The 12,462-nt window shown below is 40.0% G+C and overlaps 1 pseudogene; it reads left to right on the top strand.

The window, feature by feature from the left end:
* The first annotated feature begins 410 nt into the window (after positions 1–410).
* On the top strand, positions 411–11,359 carry LOC122758665 (annotated as a pseudogene).
* The last annotated feature ends 1,103 nt before the right edge of the window (positions 11,360–12,462 follow it).

Here is a 12,462-nt window from a genome sequence, read left to right as displayed (position 1 = left end):
AACTGCTGGCTACAGATAACCGTAAATTCAGTAAAGTTATTATTCAATCTCTGCCAATAGCTGCCAATCTCAGCTACATCGGGCGATAGGCGGGGTACACCCTGGACAGTTCGCCAGTCCATCGCAGGGCCACACACAGCTAGAGACAAACAACCATTCACTCTCACACTCACTCCTTTGGTCAATTTAGAGTGTCCAATTCACCTAATCCCCACATTGCATGTTTTTGGACTGTGGGAGGAAGCCAGAGAACCCGGAGAGAACCCACACACACACGGGGAGAACACGCAAACTCCATGCAGAAAGGCCCTTGTTCCAACAGGGTCTTCACGTTGCAAGGCGAGAGTGCTAACCACTACACCACCGTGTGTCCCATAAAAACTAAAGTAAATAAATCAATAACAAACAGAAGAGGAGTTAGACATTCTAACTTAATAAAGATTAATACCAACAATAAAATAGAGTCAAATAATACCACTTTCAAATGTGGACTATTAAATATTAGGTCTCTCTCCTCAAAATCTGTTTTAATAAATGATCTAATTTCTGACAATTATTTTTTATTTATTCTGTGTAACTGAAACTTGGTTACATGAAGACGATTACGTTAGTCTAAATGAGTCAACTCCACCCACTCATGCTGATACCCATATTCTTAGAAGCTCAGTCAGAGAAGGTGTAGCAGCCATTTTTAATACTAGATTAATAATCAATATCAAACCCAAACCAGGATATTCATCGTTTGAAAGCCTTATTCTTAATCTATCTCATCCTAGTTGGAAATCACAGAAACCAATTATTATAGTCACAGTTTATCGTCCACCTGCACCTTATTCAGAGTTCCTATCAGAGTTCTTTGAGTTCTTATCTGAGTTAGTGCTTAAGACAGATAAAATCATAATTGTAGGGGATTTCAACATCCATGTAGATGTTGACCGTGATAGTCTTAGCTGCGCATTCAACTGGCTGTTGGAATCAATAGGTTTTATTCAACACGTTAATAAACCAACTCATTGCCTTAGTCACACCCTCGATCTTGTTTTAACTTATGATAACTTACTACATTAGATTGTGTTGCCCCTCTGAAAAAGAAAGTGGTGAATCAGATGAGACGAACACCATAGTTTAAATCCAATACTCATGCTCTTAAACAGGCGTTACGTAGGTTAGAAAGGAAATGGCGTTCCAATAACCTAGAGGAATTTTATATAGCCTGGAAAGATGGTTTTGTAGCTTACAAAAAAGCCCTACACAAAGCTAGAGCTGCCTATTATTCTTCTTTAACTGAAGAAAATAAGAATAATCACAGGTCAGCACTGTCGCCAGGCTGACACAGAGCCACAGCTCCACTGAACCATCTATTCCTTTAACACTGAGCAGTGATGACTTTATGAACTTTGTGAATAAAATGACATCAATTAGAGAAAAAATGGATCATCTCCTCCCTCATATTGGGACTGACTCATCTTCTAGCACAAGAGCTTTAGAAGCACCAGGTGCACAGTTAGACAGTTTCTCCCCTATAGATCTCCCTGAGTTAACATCTTTAGTTTCATCATCCAAGCCATCAACCTGTCAGTTGGATCCTATCCCCACCAAACTGTTTAAAGATGTGTTTCCTTTAATTAACAGCTCAAATTAGACTCAAATTAATTTATCCTTATTAACTGGAAATGTGCCCCATACGTTTAAAATAGCAGTTATTAAACCCCTTCTCAAAAAAGCAATTTTAGCTAATTACCGACCTATATCTAATCTTCCCTTTGTTTCTAAAATCTTAGAAAAGGCAGTTGCTAATCAATTATGTGAATATTTGCACATTAATGGCCTGTTTGAAGATTTTCAGTCAGGTTTTAGATTAAACCATAGCACAGAAACAGCACTAGTTAAAGTTAGTAACGATCTTCTCTTGGCGTCAGATAATGGTCTAGTTTCTTTACTTGTCCTGTTAGATCTTAGTGCTGCATTTGACACCATTGATCATAATATTCTACTGCAGAGATTGGAGCAGAGTCTTGGGATCACAGGTGCTGCCCTCTGCTGGTTTAAATCATACTAATCTGATATATTCCAGTTTGTTAATGACAAAGCCTCACTACAAACAAAAGTTAATTGTGGAGTTCCACAAGGCTCAGTGCTTGGGCCTATACTTTTTACCTTATATATGCTTCCTCTAGGGAACATTATTAGGAAGCACAACATACACTGTCATTGTTATGCAGATGACACACAGCTATATTTATCAATGACGCCGGATGAAATAAATCAGGTTGTTCAACTCCAGGAATGTCTCAGAGACATTAAGTCCTGGATGACCTGTAACGTTCTACTTTTAAACTCAGAAAAAAACTGAGGTCATTATACTCGGCCCTAAACACCTCAGAGAAAAACTTTCTGATCACATTGTCACTTTAGATGACATCACCACGGCTTCCAGTTCCACTGTGAGGAACCTTGGAGTTACTTTTGACCAGGAAATGTCATTTGATTCATACATAAAACTCATTTCTAGAACAGCCTTCTTCCACCTGCGGAACATTATGAAAATTAGAAACATTCTGTCTTTACAGGATGCTGAAAAACTAGTTCATGCTTTTGTTACATCTAGATTAGATTACTGTAACTCCTTATTATCAGGATGTTCCAACAAGTCTGTTCGAACCCTTCAGTTCATTCAAAATACTGCAGCACGAGTTCTGACAGGAACTAGAAAGAGAGACCATATAACTCCAGTGTTAGCTTCTCTACATTGGCTCCCCGTACAGTTTAGAATTCAATTTAAAATCCTCCTCCTCACGTACAAAGCACTTAATGATCTTCATACCTGAAAGACCTAGTCTTACCTTATCACCCTAACAGACCACTTAGGTCTAGAGTTGTTCTGATACCGGTATCAGAATCAGAAATGCCTCCGATACTGCCGAAAATGTGGGCATCGGTATCGGCGAGTACTGGAGTCCATGCACCTATCCGATACCACGTAATTTATTACAGGAACGGTGTCAGAGCTAACGGAGCTCTGACACCGTTCCTCTTCGCCACTCTTGAAACAGTTGCGCTGTGCTGTTTTAGAGGTGTGAAGAAGAACTTATTACCCAACACCTGAAGACAAGGAGCTAACGTTAGCTCATCATGTCAGCGGTTTGGTAGTATTTACCAGTTACCGCCATTAGCGTTGTTAGCTGTGCTAGCTCCGCGCCTACAGTCAAACTAGAGTGGCCCGTTTATTAAACGAAAAGAGCAGCGCGACACCTAACCAGCGTACCTGTGTCCTGCGTATGTATGCCTCTGTTTTTAAAGTTTAGCGTTACTTCAGAGACTCAAATTTAACAATCTGGAGTCATGTAAAAATTACGTCACACGCGTCCTTTTCCTTTCAGTCGTCATGGAAACATGAAGCTCTGCCAGTGCTGCGGTGTTTGGATCAGAGTCAAAACAAACATACAAACTGAAAAACGAAATAACATATCACTGGTAAAAATAAATGATGTCCATTTGCTGTATTTGTTCATGTTTTACAGAGGGTTATACCTGAGCCAAACCTTACCACCTATGATTTATTTATTTATATGTTTATTTCGGTCATGTCAGTTAGATCACTCATCATCACACATCATCACAAGTGTAGTGTACACAATACACATAATTGAAAGGGAAAGCGGGAGAGGCAAAAGCTTATCTGGTCCCGCCCCCATTACCCACAGAATACATATTTTCATCGTACAACACATAATTTTTCTTTTTTCTTAGGACATTTTGACAAAAACATGATTCAGCATCAGGTAGCACTCAGAGATGCAGTCTAGCTCTAGACAGTCAATCAGACTCCATGTATGTCAGCTGTTGTTTGGGTATATTTGCTTCCACTGCTGTCTCCACACGGTGACCTTTGTCATACTTTCTTCCTGGGTCATTCTGTATCGATTAATGGTCATCTCTACATACTTAAATACACTCCGTTTTGCTGATTTTCTCATCTCCTCATCCAGATTATATCACTGTCTTACACCCGTGACTGATACGGTAAAGGATTCGATGATGATAATCGTATCACAGTCATGCAGGCGTAGTATGATATATATTACACACTGGTATCGATATCGGTACTCTGTATTGGCCGATACCCACAGCACAAGTATCGGAATCTGTATCGGGAGGGAAAAAATGGTATCGGAACATCTCTACTTAGGTCACAAAATACAAGTGTACTTGTGGTTCCCAGAGTCTTTAAGAGCAGAATGGGAGGCAGAGCCTTCAGTTACCAGGTTCCTCCTCTCCTGTGGAACCAGCTTCCAATAACAGTTCGGGAGGCAAACACTCTCTCTGTATTTAAAGTTAGACTTAAAACTTTCCTTTTTGATAAAGCTTATAGTTAGAGCTGGTTCAGGGAAACCTGGACCATCTCTTAGTTATGCTGCTCTAGACCTAGACTGCTGGGGGATTTTCCTGTGGTGCACGCACATTCACTCTCTCACAGTCAGGGTATGAATATGACTTTTTATATGCCATTGTCTCTTTCTCTCCCTAGTTTGTGTCCTTCCTTCCTTCCTTCCCTCTCGCTCTCTCTGTATTCTCATCTTGCAGGTTGCAGGATCCAGGTCCAGTTTTCGAGGCTATCCATATCATACATATCATCACCATTATTATTGTGCTATAATTAAAAGTCTTGTAAACTTGTAAACTTGTAACTTGATACAGTTGTTGTGTATCTGCTCCTGGTCTCTCTCTCTCTTCTGTCTCATCCCTCTGTCCCTCCATTTTCTGTCCCCCACTGCTCCTCTGTCCCCAATTTTCCTTTAACCCCAACCAGTCGAGGCAGATGACTGCACATCTCTGAGCCTGGTTCTGTCAGAGATTTCTTCTTCTGTTAAGAGGGAGTTTTTTCTCTCCACTGATGCCTAGTGTTTGCTCATTGTGTGAACTGTTGGGGTTCTCTGCTCTCTCTGTTATGATTTGGCGCTATACAAATAAAATTGAATTGAATTGAATTGAAATATCAGTAGCACACATACACTGTTGTTGTGATCATGTGATCTACATGCATCCAACATGCAGAGCCCACATGATCACAACAGGCGCTGCTGGATAGAAGTGCTGGAGCGGAATGGACTGTTGTGTTGGAGATTTAATCCGATATAATCCGATACTTGTTTTTTGGCTGATATTGGACCAATATCGATATCAGATCGGGACATCCCTAACAATTTGTGACAGATAAAAATATTAATAAATCATATGTGGTTATCTTTATCAAATCAAAGTGAGGGCTAAAGACACCAGCTTCTTCTCATCGATGACTGAAGACATGAAGAGAATTTGAAAAAAAAAAGGATTTCTTCAGTAGCTTCACATGTAGCAGCAGTATGGTAGAGAATCATGTAACAGTAACATGCAACAACTTAAGATGATTCTGTTCCATTCCTATTTTAGTGGCTGAGCAATGCAGGAGATTAAATGAACAACATAGTGTTGACAAGAAATTACGTCTTCTTTTCTTCCTTCTTCCTCTTCTGCTGAAGCAGATAAACGGGTGAAAACAGGCACAAGTTCTGCACTTCTTGTCAAATAAAGGCAAGGTGATCATTAAGGTTATTTGCTTGTAGAAGACATGTCTCTGTTCTATTTGCGCTACTTCTTATTGAAATTCAGACTGGAGACATTCTCACCTCGCAGGAACAGTCAGGTCAGGGTTTATCAGTGAAAACATTCTCACTTGAGGGATTTGTTCTGCTGCAAGGTTTTGAAAAAACTGCCCCCAGGGACTTTCTGAAATGACCTGCTTTTTCCTACAATTACTTAAGCCCAGCAGCTAATTACCTTTTCAAATGAAAACATACGCCTCCTTATTAATTCTGCACGCCACAATCCATCATAATTACTGGCAAATAAGAAGTTGTTATTGCTTTCATTCAATTTGTATGTGATGCTGCCTCAAATTATTTTCTATGCATGTGTTTGCACCTAAACAAAAACGCTAGCAGTGCATAAAAAATAACAATTATTTTTTGTAACTGTTTTGTAATTTTTTATCAGATATAAAATATTAGATAATTGTGATACAGTTCAAAAAAAATCTATCATCTTCAACATACCATTTTCCTCCGTATTCAAATTCTACATCTAACCTTCAGTTGAAATGTCACATCACTGGTTCAATCAAGATGTTTCATCTACCTCTGGGTTTGATGGTATGATCAGAAGCACATCAGTCACCTTAGTTAAAAGTGTTATTGACTAAAATCAAGGGTATAACATGTGAAGGAAGTCAAAAGATAAGAGACAATGACTAACCACGAAGGGCAGACGTGGTTTGACATGTAATGTGTGGTTTGTTCAGTGAATATCCAGCTCTGTAAAAAAAGCATGTTGAGGTAATGCATGACAAAGGAGATCAGGAGGTCTGCACATGAGTTCTGGCTTCTGTCCAGCTCGGGACTTAAGAAGCCTCAACCTGCTTTCCCAATCTCACTCCTCCCAATATCCTGATTAAAGTGAGACTGACACTATCAGTGAAGAGCCAAGTTGGCTACACAGCATTTATGTTGGGTCGTGCTCATTACTTAGACACACTACTCGTGCTGTTACAATGGGACGGAGAACAGAAGCACCTGGAGAAGAGAAGCTTCCTGCTAGGACACGTCTCTGTGTTTATCTTCACATGTGTTCACTGCTCTCCTGAAAACATCATGTTTGGGCTGACTGTGACATTTATTGCTAAACAATTCCAACAGCATAGACACTGAAGCTTAACATCACATATGCACCACCGTCTCCTTTAACTATGCATGCACTAAAATACATTATGGGATAAATGTCTTTAGACAAAGACAGGAATAATTCATGAATTGTTCTTGGTAACCTGTGCTTTGTTATTTAATACCAGAATATTCAAACACATGTATGCTAAAGAATACAAAAACAATTACACATGGGAATTGTTGGTGATGTCCAGATGAAGAGACAACCTTTCCAACAATAATCCATGGTTTTAGTTACTGCTCAGTGTTAACTTTAAACTTGTAATTAATGTGGAGATATGAATGTTTGAGGTGATGGAGCTTGTACCACTGTCTTCTAGGATCTGCTATCTTAAACTGAAATGCATCATTCAGAACTGTGGTTACCTGGCACATGAAGACACAACATGAACCAGTATTACATTTGCTGTTTCCTGTGCTCCACCTTGCGGTTGGTGCAGCTTATATCACTGATGAAATGTAAATAAGGCACAACCTGTACCAGCACCATCTCTATCTCAGCAATGTGACAAATGTCATGATAAAGACAATACATCACAAGTGGTCTTTCTGAAATACTACAGTCAGTGGAAGCACCAATGAATAGTTACATTTACTCATTTTGCCTCATAAAGTTAGTGTGGATATGTAAATGATGTGTACATCATTCAGTCGAGAGGCACAGTGCAGAGGCAGTGCCTCTGGACTGAAGCCTGCCGGGAGGTACCTGCTGCAGGAGCTCTGCTTGTACTTAGTTTATCAGTACAAAAATATGCAATTTGTAAAAATGCTGGAAAGGTAGCTTTTCTATTTCTGTTTGTCTGTCCAGATGTTATCTATTTACATATTTGGCTGGCTTCACAGTCAACTGACTCTTCAGCGTGCATTTATAATATTGTGATGCTGAGAAACATGCTGCACCTTTCAACTTGATGAATTATCAGAAAATGTATGTTTTATTTTGGTGGCATTTGGGGTTTATGACTTTATTACAGGAGTATACAAAAGTGCAATTTCAAGTAACAGCAGACCAATAACATGCGTTGTATCGATCATGTTAATGAATGCATGAGGAGAGCGTCTGCATCTGCTCTGCTGAACGTTGTCTAGTTTTACCATGAGCAGCAATTACCATTACCATTGCTTTTGAATTCAGTGAATCTAATATATTCATGGGCAGACATAAACAAGAAAGGTGTGTGTGTGAGTGTGTATGCATGTGTGCGTGTTTGTATGAACACAATGTGCACATGGCCAGATTTATGAAATGGTCAAGAGTTAATGTTGTAAATGAAACTGTTGGATGTGGACAGGAAGCAGCGGTGGAGGTCTGTGACGGTGATGGTCAGAGTGCAGCGGCAGGACCAGTGAAGGGTTTAGTATCTAAATGACAGGAGTAATCCTCTGAGTGCCAGTAATGTAATGAGCCAGTCACACTTGGAGTGTGACTGGCTCTGTGAATGGAGTTTTGTTTTTTTGGAGACAGAAGGAAGCCAGTGCTTCTGAAAGTGCATGGGTGTACATCAGACACCAAGAGTCTGGAGCTTTTTCAAATGTCCTGTCACAGTGTCATAGAGGCTTACATGTTCAAATCCCAGGTTGAGTAAGGGCCTTTCCCTTATGAAAACTTGTGGTTTTCTGGTAATCTTGTAGAATTCTGTGGTCGGGGAAGTTAATGAATATATTGGTCATTGCCTTCTTTGGTAAATACACAGTTTGGAGAGTGCAGCAAAGTGTGACTTTATTCAGAGTTTCCACTGTACACTCCTTTATTTTTCATTTATTTATTTATTTATTTAGGGTATTATTAAACTTCAGTTTTACTGATATGGTTATTTTGGGTAAGAGTTGGGGTGGAGCGTATATGAGTTTGCTCAAAAGCTCTCTGTAAGTATTTACATTGGGTTACTTCATTCAGACAGCTTTTTGTCTCATTGTATTTATAGCAGTTCAATCATTTTTTATGTAGCAAATTTACCTCTCCATTCTATTATGATCTTTTGCTCCTTTGTATGTTGTAAACGTGCACGTCAAGTTACACCTTACACCTGATGTGACACCCTGGACAGTTCACCAGTCCATCACAGGGCCACACACATAGAGACAAACAACCATTCACTCGCACAGTCAATTTAGAGTGCCCAATTTACCTAATCCCCATATTGTATTTTGGGGAGTAATAACTCTATGCAGAGGCCCTTGTTCCATTGTTCCAACCAAGGATTGAACCCGGGTCTTCTTGCTGCAAAGGCAAGAGAGCTAACCACTGCACCAACCGTGTGGCCCTGTCCGACCAAGTCATGCCTTCTTATCCTGGTTTATCGTTAGGATGAACTCGGTAACACTTTCTCAGATATACTTGATTTCTTACTACAGCCCCTGGACCTTGTTTTACCTGGTAGAGTCAGTATGTTCTTCTTTGAGGTGTTGAACCCTGCAGCAGTTTTGAGTTTTCTTCACAAATAAACAGTGTCTTAAAGATTGATTATCTCAAAATCTGAATAATGCAATGCAAAATCTTACGTATGTTTACATATATGTGTGCGTTTAAATGGTCCTCTCTTTAAAGTAACAGTTTCTGTAAAACCTGGTAACAGTTGAACATCATATGTTTACAGTGGACTTGAACGACAGCTGTGACACTTGCTCTCTTTCAGATTCAGGTGTTTGTATTATTCATGTCTTCATGCTGTAGCTCCTGCTGTTTGTTGTGTGTGTGAACAGATCAGACGAGCTGTCACACAGTTTAATCCAGGTCAGCTCCCATCTCACTCTGCTGTTTCCATGGCCTATTTTTCTGAGTTGAAAAGAGATGTTTTCAGTTTGGCAAGATTAGATGGAGTCTCATCTGTTTGGCCTTGTGTTAAGGGTTGTGGGTGAAAGGTCAAACACATGGCCAGATGTGACACAAGTAACATACTGAGCTACACAGAGCAACTATTGTATGATAAGATACATTTGGTTTTGTGTCATTGAAATCCTCTTCATTTATTCCACAGTCACAGTAAATATTACAGCACGACTCCTGGGTAGGAAGAGGACTTTTACTTTGAAATGCTTCTCACATCTTTACAAAATACAGACAAAAATGCATTTGTCACATTTGTTTGGTGGCACATGTTTGGTTTTGGTGCAGCTGGAGGCTCAGGTGGTCACCATGTGATGAGCTGTGGAGTCACAGGCACAATTAAACATGTGACAAATACAGTGCACTGTAAAAATGTGTATAATATGATGTTGCTAATATTCTTATAATCCTGTTTGTGTTCATTTGAGGTGAAACACAATTAAAAGCCAGACCTACACTCACACCACACAGCTGTGTTTATAAATGAATACAAATGAAATCATTTCAGTGTAAAAACTGTAAATTAAACGTGGCTTGAATTTTTTTCAGTGTTTAAAAGTGTCACGTTAGGGAGAACCCAAGAGCACGACAAGGAGGCGGGCAAGTTTACTGAGTCAAGTCAAGAGATCTTTATTGTCCCCGGAGGGCAATTTGTAGTGCAGCCAGCAGCATAAGACAACAGTAAAAAACAAGTACAACAGTGACACAACATACGCTAATAATAGAAATAGCAATAAAATACATACACAGAACAGTTAACAATAGTTAATAAAATAGATAAAATAGATAAAACAACCAATAAAGTGCAACCATGCCATCCTGGAAGAAACAGGATTTAAAGTGACCACAGTGCTGTCAATTGTTAAGAAGGCCAATGGCCACTGGAACCCAGGTATTTTTAAATCTGTTGGTCCTGCATCTTGGCACATGAAATCTGCGTCTGGATGGGAGCAGTTTAAATTCAGGTGCCAAGGGATGGCTAGGGTCTGCCAAGGGATGGCTAGGGTCAGAGTCAAAACCCAGAGATCAGTCACAATCAGGCAAACTAATCCAACAAGAAGCAGGCAGGAACCTGAAGTCAAAGAAAGGCAAAACAAGACAAGACAGGGTCTGAACAAGAACTCTTAGTAGAAACACAAGACAATCTGACAGGGAGCAAATGAAAATGGGATAGTATATATACACTGAGGGACTAACGAGCAGATGGACTGCAGGTGAGGAGATGGGTGGGGACAACCCGGTGAGGGAAATGAGATGATTGCATGGCATGGAAGAAAGGCGGGATCTGAAATGACAGGAGAATTGGTGACAAGACATGGAAACGAATGAAAAAGAAAAACAAACTAAGAGTTAGTGTAACTACGTTATGATATGATTTGACAGTTTGAAACCTAATGATGTCTTTCTTTGTCTTATCTGCACAATCCCCTCACCCATCCCCACACTCTCTCTGTCTGAACAGGTCCCTCACCAGATGGGTGCACTGACCTTCTACCGCTATGAACAACCTATCGTAGACTACTGCCAGGCCCATCAGCCCCTGCGGCTTAACATGGGCTTTGAGGGACCCCCACAGGGCTTGGAGGACCTGGGACCATGTGAAAGGGGACAGATACAGACAGTGGCACTGCCGGCTGTTCCCTCTGCTGCCAGCATAGGTGCATCAATGCCACGGCCTTGCTCTCCTCCACCCCCCCTTAGACCAAGCGAGGGTCCCAGCAGTGGTCCTTTCCCTATTGCCGAGCGCACCGGCACGCTCAAATTTGGACGCTAGCAAGTCAAGACTGGTCATGAAAGTCGGAGCCTTTGATTCACCGTGACGTTAAAGTGACGGGGGAGGTGAGCTGGTTCTTCAGGGGGGCCTTGTTTTCTGAACATGACTTTGTGAAATAGAGAGGTAAAACATGTGTCATCTGTCTGTTCTCATTGATATACAACAGAGGTTGTGACATCTTTACTGATTGATTTGTGTTTGGGTTTTTTTCCAAAGCACCTTATTGTAAACATATCATTACTGACGTATGGAAATCATCCATCCAATAACTTAAACATATTACCTTCTTTCCAATGATGGTCTTTGCTAAATTTCATGTCAGCATTGTCACTACGGCAATCCACGTTCACTGACACATGAGAGGAAGGGAAATGGCAATAATCATGTGTTCATAATTACAAAAAGTTCAAATAGTGAAGAGCAGGAGGATTCTTACTGTGATCATTATTACATTTCATATTCAGTTGCTCATAAAGGCAAATCAATATCTTTATAAAGACAAGTCATTTCCTAAAGAAAAGCAAAGACAGATTTTGCTTTGTGATTTCCTTTGTGTTACAGTTGTATGACTTTGTTGGTGATGTTTCATGTTGAATTTCACTGACTGGTATGTCAAACCAAAGAGTTTACTTGAATTTTCTTTTAATGCACATGTGCTAATTTAGCCGAGAGCATTCTCAAAATGCCACTTGTTTTACTAATCTCACATCTGCCAACTCAAATTCACAATTACAACCAAATCTCTCGATGTGGTTGTTACAGCTGGGCTGAGCTTGTCTTTACAGATTTACCAGCATTACTTAGAAGTGAGGGAGTGAAACTCAAATGTATCCATATGATTTATCTTACCTTCAATTCACCAGTTCAGAAACATTTGTGACTTGATCAATAATTTGTCCATGATCCATACTACATAGCCATTTTCCACACCAGTATGTCAGGTCTATGATTTTCTCTTCAAAAGTGTGGAGTTAGGCAAGTGGACTTGATGGAGTTTTGTTGTTGTTCATCATATCTACACTCTTGAAGACACAGAACCTGATTCACTTTGCTTTATAGAGTTATTCATGGGGATTTTTCTTTCCAAGAAATTGTACATATAT

Source organism: Solea senegalensis, linkage group LG21 (assembly GCF_019176455.1).
Source record: "Solea senegalensis isolate Sse05_10M linkage group LG21, IFAPA_SoseM_1, whole genome shotgun sequence".
NCBI classification, from domain to species: Eukaryota; Metazoa; Chordata; class Actinopteri; order Pleuronectiformes; family Soleidae; genus Solea; species Solea senegalensis.
Note: the sequence above shows the minus strand (reverse complement) of the source record. Positions and strands in the feature narration are given on the sequence as shown.